The sequence below is a fragment of the Schistocerca piceifrons genome, chromosome 5 (genome assembly GCF_021461385.2).
Source record: "Schistocerca piceifrons isolate TAMUIC-IGC-003096 chromosome 5, iqSchPice1.1, whole genome shotgun sequence".
Lineage (NCBI taxonomy): Eukaryota > Metazoa > Arthropoda > Insecta > Orthoptera > Acrididae > Schistocerca > Schistocerca piceifrons.
In genome coordinates this window covers 443073793-443093512 of record NC_060142.1, presented here as the reverse complement: position 1 = coordinate 443093512, position 19720 = coordinate 443073793, and positions in this window count along the sequence as shown.

Here is a 19720-nt window from a genome sequence, read left to right as displayed (position 1 = left end):
GATTTGTTTGGTGAGACTGCTGAAAACTTCCACATTTCACGACTCTTTACATCTAGTCACTAGTGACAATTGTTGCTGTGATCGAGCAAAAAATTACAGCGATCGACGGAAAGGTTTCATTGTTCTGTACATCAAGAAGCACTTCGTGCTAAATTTACAAGCATGGATCATATGAAGATATTGGTGGTGCGAATAGTAAAACTTCTTAAGTTGCACGCGTTAATCCATTGCCGGTTGCAGCAGTTTTCAATGGAACTGTATTAAGAGTACAGAGACTTCATATATTACTGCAAAGTATGTTGGTTACGTCAAGGGACACTGGAACGATTTTTCGATTTAAAATTCGCTGTAGTCAGTTTATGAGGGAAAAGGAGTGCAGGAACGAAAATTAGAACATCTGGAATTGATGCAGAGTTTGTACTGTCCACAGGAAGACACTGCAAGGCAGTTTCTGTTTGAATCTAGGGGGAGGGGAGGGGGGGGGGGAGGGAAACATTTATAAAGAAAATCGCGTAATCGCGTGGTATAAGTGACACATTCTGACAAAGACAGTTCATTTCCGTAAGCTCACTGACGGTAAGAAAACGCTAGGTTTGAAGAATTGATTGAGGCCTTGAAAGAATTACAAGGATAGTTTCATAAAGGTTTTGAGAACCATGTCAATCTTAAATTTATTTTTGAGCTGTTTTCGAGACCGTTTGCCATTCCAGTTGAAAGCGCCCCTTTTATGTGCAGATGTGACAGAATTACCTGCAATGTAATTCCAATTTTATTGACAAATATTCTTATGCTAAAACTGTCCAGGATGTCCACAGTGCTTTCCTCAGACAGAATTTGCAAGTCTCCAGTATGAGGTTGCAAAGGTGCCACATTTCGATCTACATATTTGTGTGAAAGACCTTTTTTGACTATGAAACTAAACAAGTCAGGATTCCATGGCAACATGAGTGCAAGCCCTTACAAATTATCTGTCTCTGTAAGCAGACAGTTTGTACCAGATAAAAATTATGTCTTCAGCTCACGAAAAGTAATCAAATAATACTGAAAATTGGTTTTCATCTACATCTACATCTATACTCCGCAAGCCACCTGACGGTGTGTGGCTGAGGGTACCTTGAGTACCTCTATCGGTTCTCCCTTCTATTCCAGTCTCGTATTGTTCGTGGAAAGAAGGATTGTCGGTATGCCTCTATGTGGGCTCTAATCTATCTGATTTTATGCTCGTGGTCTCTTCGCGAGATATACGTAGGAGGGAGCAATATACTGCTTGACTCTTCGGTGAAGGCATGTTCTCGAAACTTTAACAAAAGCCCATACCGAGCTACTGAGCGTCTCTCCTGCAGAGTCTTCCACTGGAGTTTATCTTTCATCTCCGTAACGCTTTCGCGATTACTAAATGATCCTGTAACAAAGCGCGCTGTTCTTCGTTGGATCTTCTCTATCTCTTCTATCAACCCTATCTGGTATGGATCCTACACCGGTGAGCAGTATTCAAGCAGTGGGCGAACAAGTGTACTGTAACCTACTTCCTTTGTTTTCGGATTGCATTTCCTTAGGTTTCTTCCAATGAATCTCAGTCTGGCATCTGCTTTACCGAAGATCAACTTTATATGATCATTCCATTTTAAATCACTCCTAATGCGTACTCCCAGATAATTTATGGAATTAAGTGTTTCCAGTTGCTGACCTGCTATTTTGTAGCTAAATGAAACGGGATCTTTCTTTCTATGTATTCGCAGCACATTACACTTGTCTACACTGAGATTCAATTGCCATTCCCTGCACCATGCGTCAATTCGCTACAGATCCTCCTGCATTTCAGTACAATTTGCCATTGTTACAATATCTCTCTATACCACAGCATCATCCGCAAAAAGCCTCAGTGAACTTCCGATGTCATCCGCAAGGTCATTTATGTATATTGTGAACAGCAACGGTCCTACGACACTCCCCTGCGGCACACCTGAAATCACTTACTTCGGAAGACTTCTCTCCATTGAGAATGACATGCTGCGTTCTGTTATCTAGGAACTCCTCAATCCAATCACACAATTGGTCTGATAGTCCATATGCTCTTACTTTGTTCATTAAACGACTGTGGGGAACTGTATCGAACGCCTTGCGGAAGTCAAGAAACACGGCATCTACCTGGGAACCCGTGTCTGGTTTCGTTTGTGATCTGTGCTGCTGCGAAATGTGAAATATAGAACCAAGTCGAATACAGTGCGACTGCACTGCTATTGAAATGTGGCGTGTTCGAAGTTTTCCCCTCTTCCCCCTCGTTGCACTCAGAGTGGCGTGGCGGTGGGCGAGGTGTGCAGTCAGCCTCAGTCCTCTGGCGCTCCCGCCTAGGAATGGCTCACGAAATTTTGGCTGTCTCACCTCTAGATGCAGACAGATGGTGTACATAGATTCTGTACTGAGGGGACTAATAATGAATAAGAGACTAATTAGGTGTTCAAACTCTTCTAATTCTTAAATACCAGCAGCAGACAGTAGGCGAAAGGTCGTAATAAGCGATCTTGATGGATTTACTGGGAAAATTCAAAATGATTGCAAACTCATTTAAGGGGTACATTATCTGTGAAGAGCGTAAGCAGACCACGCGAGCGCTGCAGGCATTATATAGCCAGTTCGGCACTGCCCTGTGTTCGTGGGAGACAGGCTTTGGGGGCGGCGGTGTCGCATTAGTGGTCTGGATTTGGCGCGCGCGCCTGGGCGCCTGGACACATGCTGTTATTTACCGCGACACGGCAGAGATGCGATGCAAATCCGCGCGATTACACCGGCGGCCTGCATTGCCAATTATCGGCGACCGCCGGACGCGTGTGTGTTTTAAACCGCTGAATAATTGAGCCGGCCCGCGACTCATTTTCTGCGCGCTAGACTTATTAGCCGGCAGCGTGGCACGGGGCGATGCGGTGCGGTGGATCAATTTCGCCAACCGCGGACCTACATCGTGACAAATGCGCCCCGCCCGTGTGATCTGACGTCCCGGCGAGCGGTTACGTCCGGTCACGCGTTTGAAGCGGACGTTTGCTCACTCGAATTGAGGGCTGAGGCGTTTCCCATTTGACTAACAATGCACAACAATAGTTTCGAAAACAAAAGATTTGGGTGTTCATCCTCGTCAGTCCCGAGGTATCATGTATGATACCTCCATGTTTTATCGTTTTCTTGGGTGCGTACGCAGCTGAGCCCTCTCTGTCCTGTGGCATGGTATTAGATACACATCGCTCTCGTACAGCTCACTTGTTCATCCTTCTGCTGTGTGCCACGAGATGTTAGCATTGATTAGAACCTTCGGATTCTGCAACTGCACAGCGTATTAAAACTGTACAGAAATTTCTCGGCTAATAGCTAACTATGAATTAATGTTATAACGGATTTATAGTCTTTAAACTTTTGAGTATCGCATATGAGACCTCAGGACCCAATGGCAACTTTACGTCACTGGAAATGGGACTTTATTCAACTTGATCACCAGTGTTGATTACCATATTCCGAACAACAGTTCAAATTGCAGGGTATAAGGCTGCAAGGGCCTTGCCTTTGTACGGTGTGATCAGTGCAACGTGTCCCTTATTTTCACTACTGCTAGGAATTGCTTTCCCGATTCCACAAAAAAATAAATTAGAACAAGTAATGTTAATACCGATCGGAATCGTAATATCAGGAAAAGCAAAAATACGATGAAAAATTTTGCTTTGGTAATTTTGTTTAAGTATTTCGGATTGTTACTTACAATTGTGGAAAGTTTCAATACGAAGAGTGTATTTTAACCTATCTTGAACTCTACAGCAAGTACGAGGAATATGTGTAATTTATATGACAGATCATTTCATAATAAAGGAACTAAAAGCTGCAAAGTTGTGTGTATAATTGATATGTTTAACTCCTAATGCATCAAATATGTTACCACACATAAAAAAATACTATAGTTTTAAAACTATTTTTGAGGGTCATCATCGTTAACTAGCATTAACACAAAGCAATTAGCACAATACCAACCAACCTGTACTTATAAATCATGCTGAGGACTGCGGAGGTAATACGTTACGGGAGTTCTCACAGCCAACTGTACTGTCTGTTGTTCAGAGAGACTCCTCTGGGTTGGAGAGAGACTCCTTTGTGTTGTTCCATGTCGTGTGATTTCAAACCTCTGCACAAAATATGTTCAAGAGTACGCCAAGGCAAATGACTTTATATATACACTCCTGGAAATTGAAATAAGAACACCGTGAATTCATTGTCCCAGGAAGGGGAAACTTTATTGACACATTCCTGGGGTCAGATACATCACATGATCACACTGACAGAACCACAGGCGCATAGACACAGGCAACAGAGCATGCACAATGTCGGCACTAGTACAGTGTATATCCACCTTTCGCAGCAATGCAGGCTGCTGTTCTCCCATGGAGACGATCGTAGAGATGCTGGATGTAGTCCTGTGGAACGGCTTGCCATGCCATTTCCACCTGGAGCCTCAGTTGGACCAGCGTTCGTGCTGGACGTGCAGACCGCGTGAGACGACGCTTCATCCAGTCCCAAACATGCTCAATGGGGGACAGATCCGGAGATCTTGCTGGCCAGGGTAGTTGACTTACACCTTCTAGAGCACGTTGGGTGGCACGGGATACATGCGGACGTGCATTGTCCTGTTGGAACAGCAAGTTCCCTTGCCGGTCTAGGAATGGTAAAACGATGGGTTCGATGACGGTTTGGATGTACCGTGCACTATTCAGTGTCCCCTCGACGATCACCAGTGGTGTACGGCCAGTGTAGGAGATCGCTCCCCACACCATGATGCCGGGTGTTGGCCCTGTGTGCCTCGGTCGTATGCAGTCCTGATTGTGGCGCTCACCTGCACGGCGCCAAACACGCATACGACCATCATTGGCACCAAGGCAGAAGCGACTCTCATCGCTGAAGACGACACGTCTCCATTCGTCCCTCCATTCACGCCTGTCGCGACACCACTGGAGGCGGGCTGCACGATGTTGGGGCGTGAGCGGAAGACGGTCTAACGGTGTGCGAGACCGTAGCCCAGCTTCATGGAGACGGTTGCGAATGGTCCTCGCCGATACCCCAGGAGCAACAGTGTCCCTAATTTGCTGGGAAGTGGCGGTGCGGTCCCCTACGGCACTGCGTAGGATCCTACGGTCTTGGCGTGCATCCGTGCGTCGCTGCGGTCCGGTCCCAGGTCGACGGGCACGTGCACCTTCCGCCGACCACTGGCGACAACATCGATGTACTGTGGAGACCTCACGCCCCACGTGTTGAGCAATTCGGCGGTACGTCCACCCGGCCTCCCGCATGCCCACTATACGCCCTCGCTCAAAGTCCGTCAACTGCACATACAGTTCACGTCCACGCTGTCGCGGCATGCTACCAGTGTTAAAGACTGCGATGGAGCTCCGTATGCCACGGCAAGCTGGCTGACACTGACGGCGGCGGTGCACAAATGCTGCGCAGCTAGCGCCATTCGACGGCCAACACCGCGGTTCCTGGTGTGTCCGCTGTGCCGTGCGTGTGATCATTGCTTGTACAGCCCTCTCGCAGTGTCCGGAGCAAGTATGGTGGGTCTGACACACCTGTGTCAATGTGTTCTTTTTTCCATTTCCAGGAGTATATATATATATATATATATATATATATATATATATATATATATATATATATGTGTGTGTGTGTGTGTGTGTGTGTGTGTGTGTGTGTGTGTGTGTGTGTCTGCCCGAAAACCTATCAGTGGACATTAATATAAGGTATGTCCACCCTTTGCGTTTATGACGGCTTGAACTCTAATGGGGGTCTTCAGTGAGGTGCCTGAATGTCTGTGTGGCAACTCGTTCTTCTCTGGGAGCCCAAACCAGAGAAGGTAAAGATGTTGGAGTTGAGGTCTGGAGTGAAGTCGACAATCTTAATCGTTCCAAAAGTGTCCCATTCGGTTCAGGTTGTCACTCTGGACAGGCCTGTCCATTTCAGGAATGTTATTGTCCGCAAAGCATTGTCTCAAAGATGTTGCTTTATGAATGGGTGATACAATCATCTAATCTGAATTTTTCCTCTATTTTATGCAGTCTCAAATTCTGTAAACGTGCTCATTCCTTGTTTAGATTACATTGGATTAGATTAGATGTACGTTTCGTTCCAACAGGTCCATAGGAAAGAATACTTCATGATGTCAAAGATGTCAGAAAAACAAGATTACTCAATAAAGAAAGATAAATATGCTAGTTTACCTCCCATAAAGTCCATGTGAAACTGTCGTCATAGATGCAGAATAAGTACAAAAAGACTTTAACGTATTTTCATGTAAAAGGTAGCAAATAATTTGTCCCAAAATATGTTAATGTTCAATACCTTCAGGTTTATAGCATAATTCTTAGGTAATTCTAGCTATGCATTATCAAATAGGAAAGTAATTTTTCAACAGTTATTCACAATGACCGCATTTCTGCACTGAGTTTGTACAGTCATACTGTACTAATACTTTATTTGATATTATGAGTAACATATGCGCATTTGCTGATTCTTATAACAAATTCATAAATTTTGTAGAATGAGTTAGCTACCAATAAATTATTGATACTCCTCTTAAATTGCTTATTAGTATTTAAGCTTTTATGGCTCCTGGTAAGTTGTTGAAAATGTGTGTTCCTGAATAATGGATATTTTTTGGACCAAAGTAAGACTTTAAACCTGCGTGAAGATTATTCTTGATTATAATATTGATTCCATGACCTGAGCTGTTCGTTTGAGAAAGACATATATTTTTAATGACGAATTTCAATAAGGAATAAATGTATTTGGAATCAATAGTTAACATTCCTAGTTCCCTACAGAGTTCTATACGGACCACAAATCATTCTTATTACATTTCTTTGGACACGCAAAATTTTAACTTGGCTTGATGAGCTACCCTAAAAAATAATCCCCTATGACATTATGGAATGGAAGTAAGCACAATACGCCTGTATCGGACAACATTAGCATTGCAAGTAGAAATTTGTTTAGGCGCGTCAGTAAATATGTGCTGTGCTCCTACGATTTTCATTTATTATCAGGCGGTAAACCCAAAATTTCACACTGTGAACTCCTTGTATCTATTTCTCATCGTTTTTAAGGTGTATAGCTGGCATGAATTCATTTACAAGTTCTGAACTCCTTGTATTGTGATTTTTCGAAGTTTAGTGACAAAGAACTGGCTACGAACCACTTATTAACGTCCATGAAAATTTTATGAACCGATCTTTGCTATAACAAACTTGGCAGATGAAATGTCAATTGTATACATAAGAAAAAGTAAGGGCCCTAAGATGGAACGTTGTAGGACAACATGTGTAATCAGTGCCCAGACCGATGAAACCTGATAGCTTAATACGTGTGTCTTTCCAAATAACACACTTTGTTTTCTGTCACAGATACAGGATTTGAGCCATCCTCCCTTATTCAGCTTTTTGTTACGTGCAGTAAGTGCGCAATACACGAACCACAAAAGCCATCTCCGTACCTTATCACAACCACCTCCGTACTTCGTTGTTGACACTACACGAGATGGCAGATAACGTTCTCCAGGGTTTTGCCTAAACCAAACCATTCCACCGGATTTCCACGGGGTATTGTGTAATTCATCACCTCAAATTTCTCGTTTCCGGTTAGCCACTGTCCAGTAGCGTCGCTCTACATCATCTCAATCGTCGCTTAGCCTTGACGACAGAAATTTGTGGGTTATTAGAAAGTGCTCGGCAGTTTTATCCAATTGGTCTTAACTCCCAATCCCCAGTCATTGTGCTAGCTGTTCTGCTAGTAGCACTTTGGAACTCACGAGTGATTCCTTACGTTAATTTCACGCTCGACGGTCATGTTCGTCGGAATATGTGCTCTGCCTAGTCTTGCGAGTAATGCCCGTATGTCAAAATTTTCATTTTTCACAGGTTGCAGCATTACCTCCCTGATGCCTGAATTCCAGAACATTTCTTCACAATGAGCTGCCTCAGTTACGGACTGACCCTAAGAGCAGCTCGCATCTCGCCTCGCAGGACTGTCTTCCAAAGTGGCCTAACTTTTTTGTCTACATGGCTCCCAACAACTTTGGGTGAACTGCGATGGCGCACAGCAGCAGCGTGTTTGCTCTAACATCAGACCTGATCGCAAAATAAGCGAAATAGGACGAAAACCGGTAGATGTGATGGACATGTACAGAGAAACCCATGGTTGCAATTTAGGAAAATTGGATGAGTTATTCAAGAGAAAGTGCACGTCAATAATGCGTTTACTCACTTTTCGCCCTTATGAGAACAGTTATTCGGTTTGGCATCCAGTGACAGAGTTGTTGGATGTGCTACAGTGGGATATCTTGCCAAATTCTGTCCAATTGGAACGTTATATCGTCAAACTCCCGAAATGGTTGAAGTGCTCTGCCCATTATGCTCCAAATGTTCTCAATTGTGGAGAAATATTGCTATTTTGCCGGTCGAGTTAGGGTTTGCAAGCACGAAGACAGACAGTAGAAAATCTTGTCATGTGTGGGAGGGCATTATTTTGTTGAAATGTAAGCCATGAAGGACAGTAAAACGGGGCTCAGGATATCGTCGATATACCACTGTGCTGTAACTGTGCCGTGGATGAAAACCAAAGGGTTCTGTTATGAAAAGAGATAGCACCCCATGCCACCAGCCCCACTCATTGGGCGGTATAGCAGATGGCTTTCAAGTTGTAAGCCCACTGATGTCTGGGGCATCTCCAGACAGGTCTTCACTGATCATTGGGACTCAGTTCAAAGTGGGAATTATCACTGAAAACAATTCTACTCCAGTTAATGAGATTCCAGGCAGAAGGCGTGTCTGGCGATGACCAAGAAAGTGATGGGCTACCAACCAGACTTTCACCCGCCATGCAGCCTGAAAACCAGGAATGGTGGTCTGGGGTGCCAAATAATTGAATAAATCACCTGATTTCTCTGAAACTGTAATCATTTGTTTGTCTGTACACGTACATCACATCTACCGATTTCCGTCTCATTCGTGGTGCATCTTTCTTTTTATCTTAGAGTGTATTAGTGGTATGCATTGCAGCCTCTGGTTTCCTGTAGTATTTGCCCTAAACTTTGCCTTAATTCGTGCCATAGTAGATACTGCTGGATATACGACCTTCTGTAGTTAATATTTTCGATACCTATCTTTGTTCGCCCATTCTGCAGAGAACGTCCTCATTTCTCACCTTAATGTTTCACTTACGTTGACTTTCTTCGATTTTCTACCCTCAAAAAGTAAGGTAAGAGGTCCGAGTTCTGAGAGGTTGTAGGAACACGATCCTTTTCTGTGAAACACTAAGAACTTGTAGTGAAATAGATTAAGTCCCATTTGGAAATAGTTCGATAAGAGATTACCAGTTCTGGCATGTATCTTACACCAGTGAAGACCTTCCGAAAACCAAGGCCAGAAACGTTGTGGGAGGGTGGAGGGAGGCATTAGAGCACCCTATCAAAAATTTGAAAGCCTAGTTTGTGTAAGTGTATTGGCTGATGTATAAACTGAGCAAAGTCAATGACTTTGTCGGATATGTGCATTTTACCTAAACTGTATGATCAAAAGTATCTGGGCACTTAATAGAGAACATTAATATGGATTGTATCTAACCTTCATCTTTATTATGTCTTAAACTCCGCTGAGGAAACTTTCGGTGAGGTGTAACTGTCACCTCTTGGGTCAGGAGTTCAATGGGCGTTGAGAGTGGACACGTGAGACGGTGGCATTAAAAGTGTCGGAGACCAACTTCCCAAGGCTGGTGAGGTTCCAGTCTTACACCTGAAGGCGGCAGTGGAAAAGCGATATCTGTAATGACATTTTATTAACGTGGTTTCTGCAACGAATATTGTCATCTCCAAGGCGCAGGAAATGCGCTGGACTGATCGCTCGCGTGTCGGCATGGGATACTAGACATATCATTCAGGCAACTCATGTAGCTTGCCGGATGTCAGGCGCACTGCCTGACAGCAAGGCAGCGTGGGCTGCTGTAGCAGGCGCCACCAAGGTGGCCTGCGGATGCGCCTCTGTGGATACGAACGCCCTCAGTACTCTTGGATACAATGTGCTTAGACCTGCAACAACAGCATTTTCTGGATGGGGGATGTCGTGAATGCAAAGCCTTAAATATATGCAGAGTACAGCTAGGAAGGTTGTACATGTACAGCCTGGGAAGTGGCACACAAGACTTCATCTTGCAGACAGTTTAGCCCTTCACCAGAGGAAGGCCCAGTAGGCTCACATTTTCTATCAGTCACAGCTGAGACCCCACAGTAGTGGCAACATTGAGTGATGAAGATCAGCCACAGCCGGCCACTACAGTCTCTTAGTTGAAATCTTCGAACAGGCAGTAAACAGTTCATCACAGTTCGCCAGCAGAGTTAACCTGTTACTAGCGAGACTGTCATGCGTTTGGGCTCAGTGACGCAGATGGAATGTCCAGACAATGAGACGAAATACCTGAAACATGGGTACTTAAAGGTAGATATCATGTCATTGTAGCAGGCTAGGCAGTCATTTGCCCTCATTTAACCAGAGGTGACAGAGGTCCTGTTCATACCATGGTGTTTCAATTATGGATGGTTTTCCTGCCTCTGCATTTACTATCAGTACTAGAATGCCTTAGAGTGGCGAAGCTCGTATATTGAATGTCATTAGTATTCCTACATATACGAGGGTTGGAACTTTAATAGTGGCAACTATTTATTTCCAGTTCGAACAAAATAGAAACGTGTTTCAAAGATTTACTTACCTTCGAAGTAGTCACCAGCATTGTGTATAACACGTTGCTAGCGATGTGAAAGTCGTAGGATACTCTTAGCAGTGCCAGTCGTGTTGACAGTTCGAGCGGCGCGGTCTATTGCCCGACGAATTTATAGCAGTTCTGAAGCGAATGCCGTGAAGGGTTTCCTTCAATTTAGAAATCATTTTGAACTCACGAGGGCTTAAGTCAGGGGAGTGCAGTAGATGGTATACTACTTAGCAGACCCATCAGTCAAACAAATCAGTAACAGCTTGCACTGTATGTGCTTGAGCATTGTCCTGCAAAATGATGGTCAGGTCCTGCAGAAAGTGCCATCACTTCTGTCTCTAAGATGGTCGTAGGTTGTGTTCCAAAAATGAGCAGCATAGAGACAAAAGTGATGACACTTCCTGCAGGACCTGACCGTCATTTTGCAGGGCTATGCTCAAGCACGTACAGTGCGAGCTGTTACTGATTTGTTTGACTGATGGGTCTGCTAAGTGGTATACCACCTTCCACATCGCTGGCAACGGATTATACACAATGCTGGTGATTACTTTGAAGGTCAGTAAAACTTTGAAACACGTATCTATTTTTTAAGAGCTGTAAATAAATTGTTGCCCCTATTAAAGTTCCAACCCTCATAGATACCCCCAGCACTAACCCCATCGCTTCCATCAACCTTGCTCGTAACATATCATACGAAAGTTGAAGCTCCTCGTATTCATCGTTAACCTTGGAGACAACGGTTTTTTTCTGTGCCTCATTATGTAGATTCCTGAATATCTCTTGTACACTGTGAATCTCGTTTCTAATTTTCCACACCTCTAAAGTCAGCGATATTGTCCAGTGACGACTATCAGTATTTCATCTGGCTGTTTGGAAATCTTCGCTCTGAGGTTCAGTGGTTGGCTCTATGATCTTCTATGATGACATGTAGTAGCATCATTGGGGTGTCCCTTCTATTACTTAACCTAGTTGAAATAAATGCTCATCAATTCCCCTCCATTTATCAAGGAGTATCAACATAAGCAAAGTAACGGATGATTCACCCTAATACTATTAATCCTTAACATACAATACAAATACAATACTAAAAAACATAGAATTAAAAAATAACATGGAAACGTACACTGTAAACTAATCCCTCTATAAGTGCATAGCATGAGTATCTGGTAGCATTTTCTAAACCATCGTCAGTTTTATGCTTTGCTGTGTTATTGTTATTAGAATTTGTGGTCAAGCATCTGTCGCACCATTGAAGAACTTTACTAATATGTACAATGGAAATTTTGGTAAGTAACTGGATCTTAACATCGACCAAGGAGGTCACCTCTGTAGCCTGTTAGGCACCATTATATTTCGTTTAAATTTCTTGGTTTTCCTTTTTGGGGTATATGGGTGGTAACCAACATCCATTGGCCAACTCTTGAGTCATGGAAGCTGATTCGCTTTCTGTCTCATATTCTTGCTATACCAGTGCTTATATGGGCTCATAGAACTCTTTGTCGTATCTCTTTTTGTAAATTTATTTGCTGACTCAGTGTTGGATCATAGCTATGATTTTAATACATCAAAGGAATTTAGCATTTTCTTCCATAGAACGTATCATATGGCACTAGACCATATGACTTTAGAACTGTACATGATGATGACATAACTAAGTTATACAGCTCAGTCTGTGTGTTGGCTGTTGATGTAGAGGCTCATCACCTTCGATATTGTTCCATGAACATGTTTTGCATGTGTTTGCTTGTGGATGAAATGGGCTCATCTCTAACTTGTAATCATGAAGTACATGACGTAGGTATTTCATCAAATCAGATAAGAAGTTAATACCCTAATCAGTTAGTAAGGTTTCCAGCATAGTAAGTGTAAGAAACCAATTATTCATTAGCGCCATACAAACCATAGCAGCTTGCTGAGAACGAGATGACTGAAACGGGGTATTTAAAATCAGACATCATTTCACTATAGCAGGTTAGGCAGCCATTTGCCCTCATTTAGCCAGAGGTCAGCAGTCCTGTTCACACCAAAGTTTCTCAATTATGGACGGTTTTTCCTTACTACATATGTCTCATCAGTACTAGAACACCACAGAGCGGTGACGATCGGATGTTGCATGTCATTACTACATACTGTAGAGTTTGAAGAACGACATTCTAGAGCTGTCCTAGTGCACTTGCTGTGGCTCTGCTAATTGGTTAGGAATTTGTTATGAGTGTTGCCCTGCTTTTGCAGTATTGGGACTCTTCACATGCTCTACATTATGATTGTGGCATGTCGGCTCAGTTCGAATTGCTTCTTTTACTGTCTGTGTCTGGCACTAGTTTCAAAAACGTATTGTGCACCCAAGTTACGCCCATGGATACAAACCACAAAAAAACTGGTCAGTGATTGTAAATATGTTTTGATTATCAGCTGGAGATCTGTTGAATGGACCCAAAATGTCAAGGCTCATTACTTAAAATTCTTTGGAGGCCTCAGGTAACCTTTGAAGGAAGCTTTCTATAGTTGAAATTTGCTTGCAATGCACATGATATGCAATTCTGCACATATTGACCCACATCATATTTCATAGTCTGTCATCAAACTTTTCAGCTACTCTCCTATCAGTTGCTTATCAGCCCTCATAACTTCACAAAACACGATCATGTACCTATTGTAGCTCTTCATTTCCTGGCAACAAGGGAAGTACTACACACAATTCACATTTTGTAGACCTGCAAAGTAAGACTTTCTATGTTGTGAAGAGCAGCTGTGACCTAAATTCCTTGCAGTTCATGTCAGCTGCTTGTCCTCTCTGCCAGTCACTCACACTTTTCCCAAGTGTTTGCAATACTACAGTCTTTGGGGCTCAAAATATCTGCAGTTGTATGTTTTCTCCCAGGTTTGTGAACAACTGTGTAACTAAACGTAATCAACTTAAGGTCCCATCTGATTAATCTGCTAGAGGGATATTTCATGCACCATACCCACTTTAAAGAAATGTGTTCCATTACTACACTGAATTTATGCCTGTATAAGTAACATGTAAAATATGTGATCCCATAGATCACCATAATTAACATTTACTTCTCTGTAGTAGAGTAATTACAGTCCACTCTGTTTAAGTGTTGACAAGTGTATGTCACAGAACGCACTTTCCCATCAATATAGTGACTCAGAACAGCCATAGAGCAAAAGGAAGGGTGAATTTATTATCAAAATGTGGAACACCAATAGGGAGTCTTTAATTAATGCTTTTTTATTGCCTGAAAGCAACATTCATGCTCCAACCACTCAAATTCAATCTCTTATCACAAATTACTTAACAGTTGAGCAAATTCCACAAAGTCTTCAATGATTTTTAGTTATAATCTCAAAGGGTCAAAAAAGATTGTAACTGTATTTTGTCTGTGGAGCAACTAATTCTGAAACAGCTGAAACTAAAGGGGAATACGTTTGTACATCTCATCGCTAATGACATGTTTGTACATCTTATCACTAATGACATGGCCCAAGTACTTGATTAGAGTCTGTACAGAGTTATGAAGGGGAGATGGGCAGAGAGGGAGAGGACAAGGAGGTAGAGAGGAGAAAAAGGAGATGGACAGTGAGAGGAGGGGAAGCAGTTGGGCAGAAAGAGGGGGAAGGATGAGGTAGTCAGTGAGAGCTTATTAATACTTAGCATAAGATGTGATGCTCTTAAGCTATCGAACACTTCCTCCAACCACTTCACAAGTTTGACCATGGCTTCCAAAAACACTGCAATATCATTGAGATACACCATATCCTCCATTTAGCATTTTTTGAAACGTGACTGCTCATTTTGAGCCGTGAATGGCATTTGACAATACTGAAAATGTTCCCATTGGACTGCAGAAGCTGTTTCTGGTGTATGTTCTAATGTTACTTGCTTCAGGTGTGCCCATTGCACAGGTTTATTGTAGAGAAGTACTTGTGCTCACCTAAATTGTCAAAAACCTCTCTATGATATTTGATATCAGATAGGTGTCATTGTTAGTTCTCATGTTCAATTATAAATACAGTTTTTCCTTTTTTGGTCATCAGCCTTCTGACTGGTTTGATGTGGCCTACATCGAATTCCTCTCCTGTTCTAACCTCTTCATCTCTTGCAACATACGTCCTCAATTATTTGCTGGATGTATTCCAATCTCTGTCTTCTTCTACAGTTTTTGTCCCCTAAAGCTCCCTCTAGTGCCGTGGAAGTCATTCTCTCATGTGTTAACAAATGTCCTATCACCCTGTACCTTCTTATCTGTGTTTTCCACACATTCCTTTCCTCTCCGACTCTGCACACGACCTCTTCATTCCTTACTTTATCAATCCATCTAATTTTCAACATCCATCTGTAGCACCACATCTCAAATGCTTCGACTCTCTTCCGTTCCGGTTTCCCCATAGTTCATGTTTCACTACCGATTTTTGAAATTAGTAGACTTCTCTTAGCCAGGAATGCCCTTTTTGCCACCGCTAGTCTGTCATTGGTTATTTTACTGCTTAGGTAGCAGAATTCCTTAACTACATCTACATCGTGACCATCAATCTTGATGTTAGGTTCTCGCTGTTCTCATTTCTACTACTCCTCATTACTTTCGTCTCTCTTAGCTTTACTCTCAATCCATACTCTGTACTCATTAGACTGTTCATTCCGTTCAGCAGATCATGTAATTCTTCTTCTCTTTCACTCAGGATAGCAATGTCATCAGCGAATCGTATCATTGGTATCCTTTCACCTTGGATTTTAATTCCACTTCTGAACCTTTCTTTTATTTCCACAACTGCTTCCTCTATGTATAGATTAACCAGTAGGGGCGAAAGGCTACATCCTTGTCTTACACCCTTTTTAATATGAGCACTTCGTTCTTGGTCATCCACTCTTATTATTCCCTCTTGGCTGTTATGCATATTGCATATGACCCGTCTCTCCCTATATCGTACCCCTAGTTTTCTCAGAATTTCTGACATCTTGCACCACTTTACATTGTCGAGCGCTTTTTACGGGTCGACAGATTCTAAAGCGTATCTCGATTTTTCTTTAGTCTTGCTTCCATTATTAACCGCAACGTCAGAATTGCCTCTCTGATGCGTTTACCTTTTCTAAAGCCAAACTGATCGTCAGCTAGTGAATCCTCAATTTTCTATTACTTTCTCCTGTATATTAGTCCTGTAAGCGACTTGGATGCAAGAGCCGTTAAGCTGATTGTGCGATAATTCTCGAACTTGTCAGCTCTTGCCGCCTTCGGAACTGTATGGGTAATGCTTTTCCGAAAGGCAGATGGTATGTCACCCCACTCATACATTCTACATACCAACGTGAATAGTCGTTTTGTTGCCACTTCTCCGCAATAATTTTAGAAATTCTGATGGAATGTTATCTTTCCTTCCAGCTTATTTGATCCTAACTCCTCCAAAGGTATCTTAAATTCTGGTTCTAATACCGGATCCCCTATCTCTTCTGTATAGGCTCCTGTTTCTTCTTCTATCACATTAGACAAATATTCCCCCCTCATAGAGGCTTTCAGTGTATTCTTTCCACCTATCCTCACTCTCCTCGGCATTTAACAGAGGAATTCCCGTTGCACTCTTAATGTTATCACCCTTGCTTTTGATGTCACCGAAGGTTATTTTGACTTTCCTGTATGCTGAGACAGTCCTTCCGGCTATCATTTCTTTTTCGATGTCTTCACATTTTTCCTGCAGCCATTTCGTCTTAGCTTCCCTGCACTTCCTATTTATTTCATTCCTCAGCGACTTGTATTTCTGTATTCCTGAGTTTCCCGGAACATTTTTGGACTTCCTCCTTTCATCGATCAATTGAATTATTTCTTCTGTTACCCATGGTTTCTTCGCAGTTACCTTCTTTGTTCCTATGTTTTCTTTCCCGTGATGGCCCTTTTTAGAGATGTCCATTCCTATACAACTGTACTGCCTACTGAGCTATTCCTTATTCCTGTATCTATAGCCTTAAAGAATTTCAATCCTCGTCATTCCCTAGCACTTCCGAATCCCATTTCTTTGTGTTTTGATTCTTCCTGACTAATGTGTTAAACTTCAGCCCACTCTTCATCACTACTTCATTGTGATCTGAGTCTATATCTGCTCCTGGGTACGCCTTACAATCCAGTAAACCTGCGACCGTAGCGGTCGTGCGGTTCCAGACTGTAGCGCCTTTAACCGCTCGGCCACTACGTCCGACCGCATTAAACAATCCTTAAACTGTAGAAATAGTGAAATTTCCTGACAGAGTGAAATTTTCTGCTGGACTGAGTCTAAAATTCAGGACCCTTGCTTGCAAAATCACAAACAGTCGGCTTGGGAAGTTTTATAAAAACTGAAATATTTTTTTTTTTTTTACTTTTTAGGGCCATCCAATTACTAGTCCACGTTCGAAGTCACTGTCTCTGTTGACTGGCGCATTCTGATGTTACAGTTTCTTCATCGACAACACAGTGTACCCCCTTCGTCCTTTTATACTGGCTGCTCGTGGGACCTGGTGGTCAATTTCACATTAGATAGGGGCGTCCGGATCCTTTTGATCAGATAGCGAATGTGGATCCATTTAGTAGAAGAATTTTATAGTTCACCATTTAGGAGGAAGATTTTATAGCTCACCTTCTACAACAGAAAGATCGAAAAGTGAGATCCGTTTCTGAAATTCTCCCGACTAAACGAGATAAGTGTACAGAAAGAAAATATTGACATCGGACTCGGTATTCTCATCAGCATCTAGAAACATCTACGTAAGTTAACTTCTTTGGACTCGTGATAGAAGATATCACGGTTAATGTAATTACTGTGACGCTTTTTCTTGTAGTAATTAATTCAAAGAAGAGATTTTTTTTCTTTTGAAGTCAGCGTACAAGTCACTAAATAGTTATCATTGCATCATACGGAACACGAAGCTTACAAGGTGACCTGTGTTTTGGGGAGCATAATGTTTCTTCCGTTAATTAAATTCCTGCAAGGAGTAGACGGACGCTGCATTCAAGAAAGAGAAGAACGAGAGAGGGAGGGGAGGGGAGAGAGAGAGAGAGAGAGAGAGAGAGAGAGAGAGAGAGAGAGAGAGAGAGAGAGAAGGATCGCTGCATCAGATTGTAAGTCAAAGTCGCGTACAGCACCTTCTTTCATCACCAAACAGCCAAATTTTGATTTAAGAGGCAATGCGTTTTCGTGTGGAGAGTAATGTAACTTGTTTACATTGATACATCAATTTTCAGCTCTTTACTACGTGAACCACTGCGAAATGTGTGACAGGTGGCACTTTTTGTTGGACCATGTAGCATTCTTCCCTCTCCATTCACGAGGGAAGAACTGCTTGCAAATCTCTTGGCGATCTTTGTATAGTCTTATCTGCATGATGTCTTCAGATTAAAATCGAAGGGACATGAAGAATCGTAGTTCCTGGTAGGAAAGGCTGTTCTTGAAGTATTCTAAGCAGCTGTTCTAGTATTTAAGAATTTCTAATATTACTAATAAACTTTCTCGCCAGTCAGCCACGTCCATGAACATTCTTGACGCTCTTCTTCACATATAATTTGTGTTCCCTATTAGTCTGACATCATATGGGTCCCACACACTTCAACAGTATTCAGCTATAGGCCGTATGTTTTGTGTACACTACCTTTTGGAGACTATCTGAATATCTATTATCTTAAAAATAAAAAAAATCGAATCCTGTCTTTGCTTTACCTGCTACTAAACCTACGTTTTCTTCCATTTCGTACCTCTACGCAGTTTTCTTTGTTTTCCCCAATGTGTATACAGCGTAGTACGGCATCTGCTTTTTCAGGATTTGGCAAATTTTATTTAATTATTTCCTGAGTCTTAATATAGTTGTAGCGTCTTTGAACTGTAATCAAAACATACTAGACCCCGGGTTCGAATCCAGCCACTTCTTAAAGTATGAATAAAACTCATCAGAAAGAGCGGTCGAAGACTTCCGGCATGGGCAGTCACCCGCGTTCTGCCAACGACCTTGTCAAAGAGAGTAGGGCAGAGAACAGTGACTCAGGGCACTTTCTTGTCCCCTGGGTTGGACACTGCTCCTAAAAGGCGGAAGAACCAGCAATGATTAATGGTATGGGGATGCAGGACACAACGGGAACCACTGCATTAAAGACAGATAACATGTCTACAAAGAACATGTAGCCTGTTATCGAAAAAGTCTCATCATGATTTCTCCGTTGGCAAGGAATTCCTGACTTGTCCTCCATTCGGATCTCAAGGAGGGACCCGCAAAGAGGGAGGTGACGACGAGAAAAAGATGGAACACTAACGACGGATTAACGTTCTATGAGAGGAAGCATGGAATGTCAGAAGTTTGAAAGTAGTAGGAAAGATAGAATTCTCAAAAGGAAAAGGAAGGGCTCCATCTAGATCTAGTGGAGGTTAATGAAGTGAAATGCGAAGGGTTTTTGGTCAGACAAGTAAAGGGTAATATCAACGCCAGCAGAGTATGGTATAAAAAGAGACGGATTCATTATGAATAGGAAAGCAGGCCAGAGAGTGAGCAACTGTGAACACTTAAGTGATGGGCTGTTTTCATCAGATTAAATAGCTAGCCAACGCAGCTAACAATAGTTCACGTATTCACCCCAACGCCTCAAGGTGAAGGTGCAGAGCCAGAGAAAGTATATGCGGACACTGAATCGGTAATTCAGTTTTAAGAATGAGATGAAGTTCTAATTATTGTGAGAGATTGGAATGTGGCTGATGGGAAAGGGTAGGAGAAAGAGTTATGGGAGAATATGCGCTTAGCGGTAGGAATGAGAGAGGAGATGATAATAGGCTATACGCTGTTCATCAATCACAAGGGGAGGAGGTATATTAGAAAATGCCTGGAGATACAGGAAAGTTCCAGCTGGGTAACATCACGGTCAGACTGACATTCCGAAATCAGATACTGGATTGTAAGACACAGCGAGGAGCCGATATAGAGTCA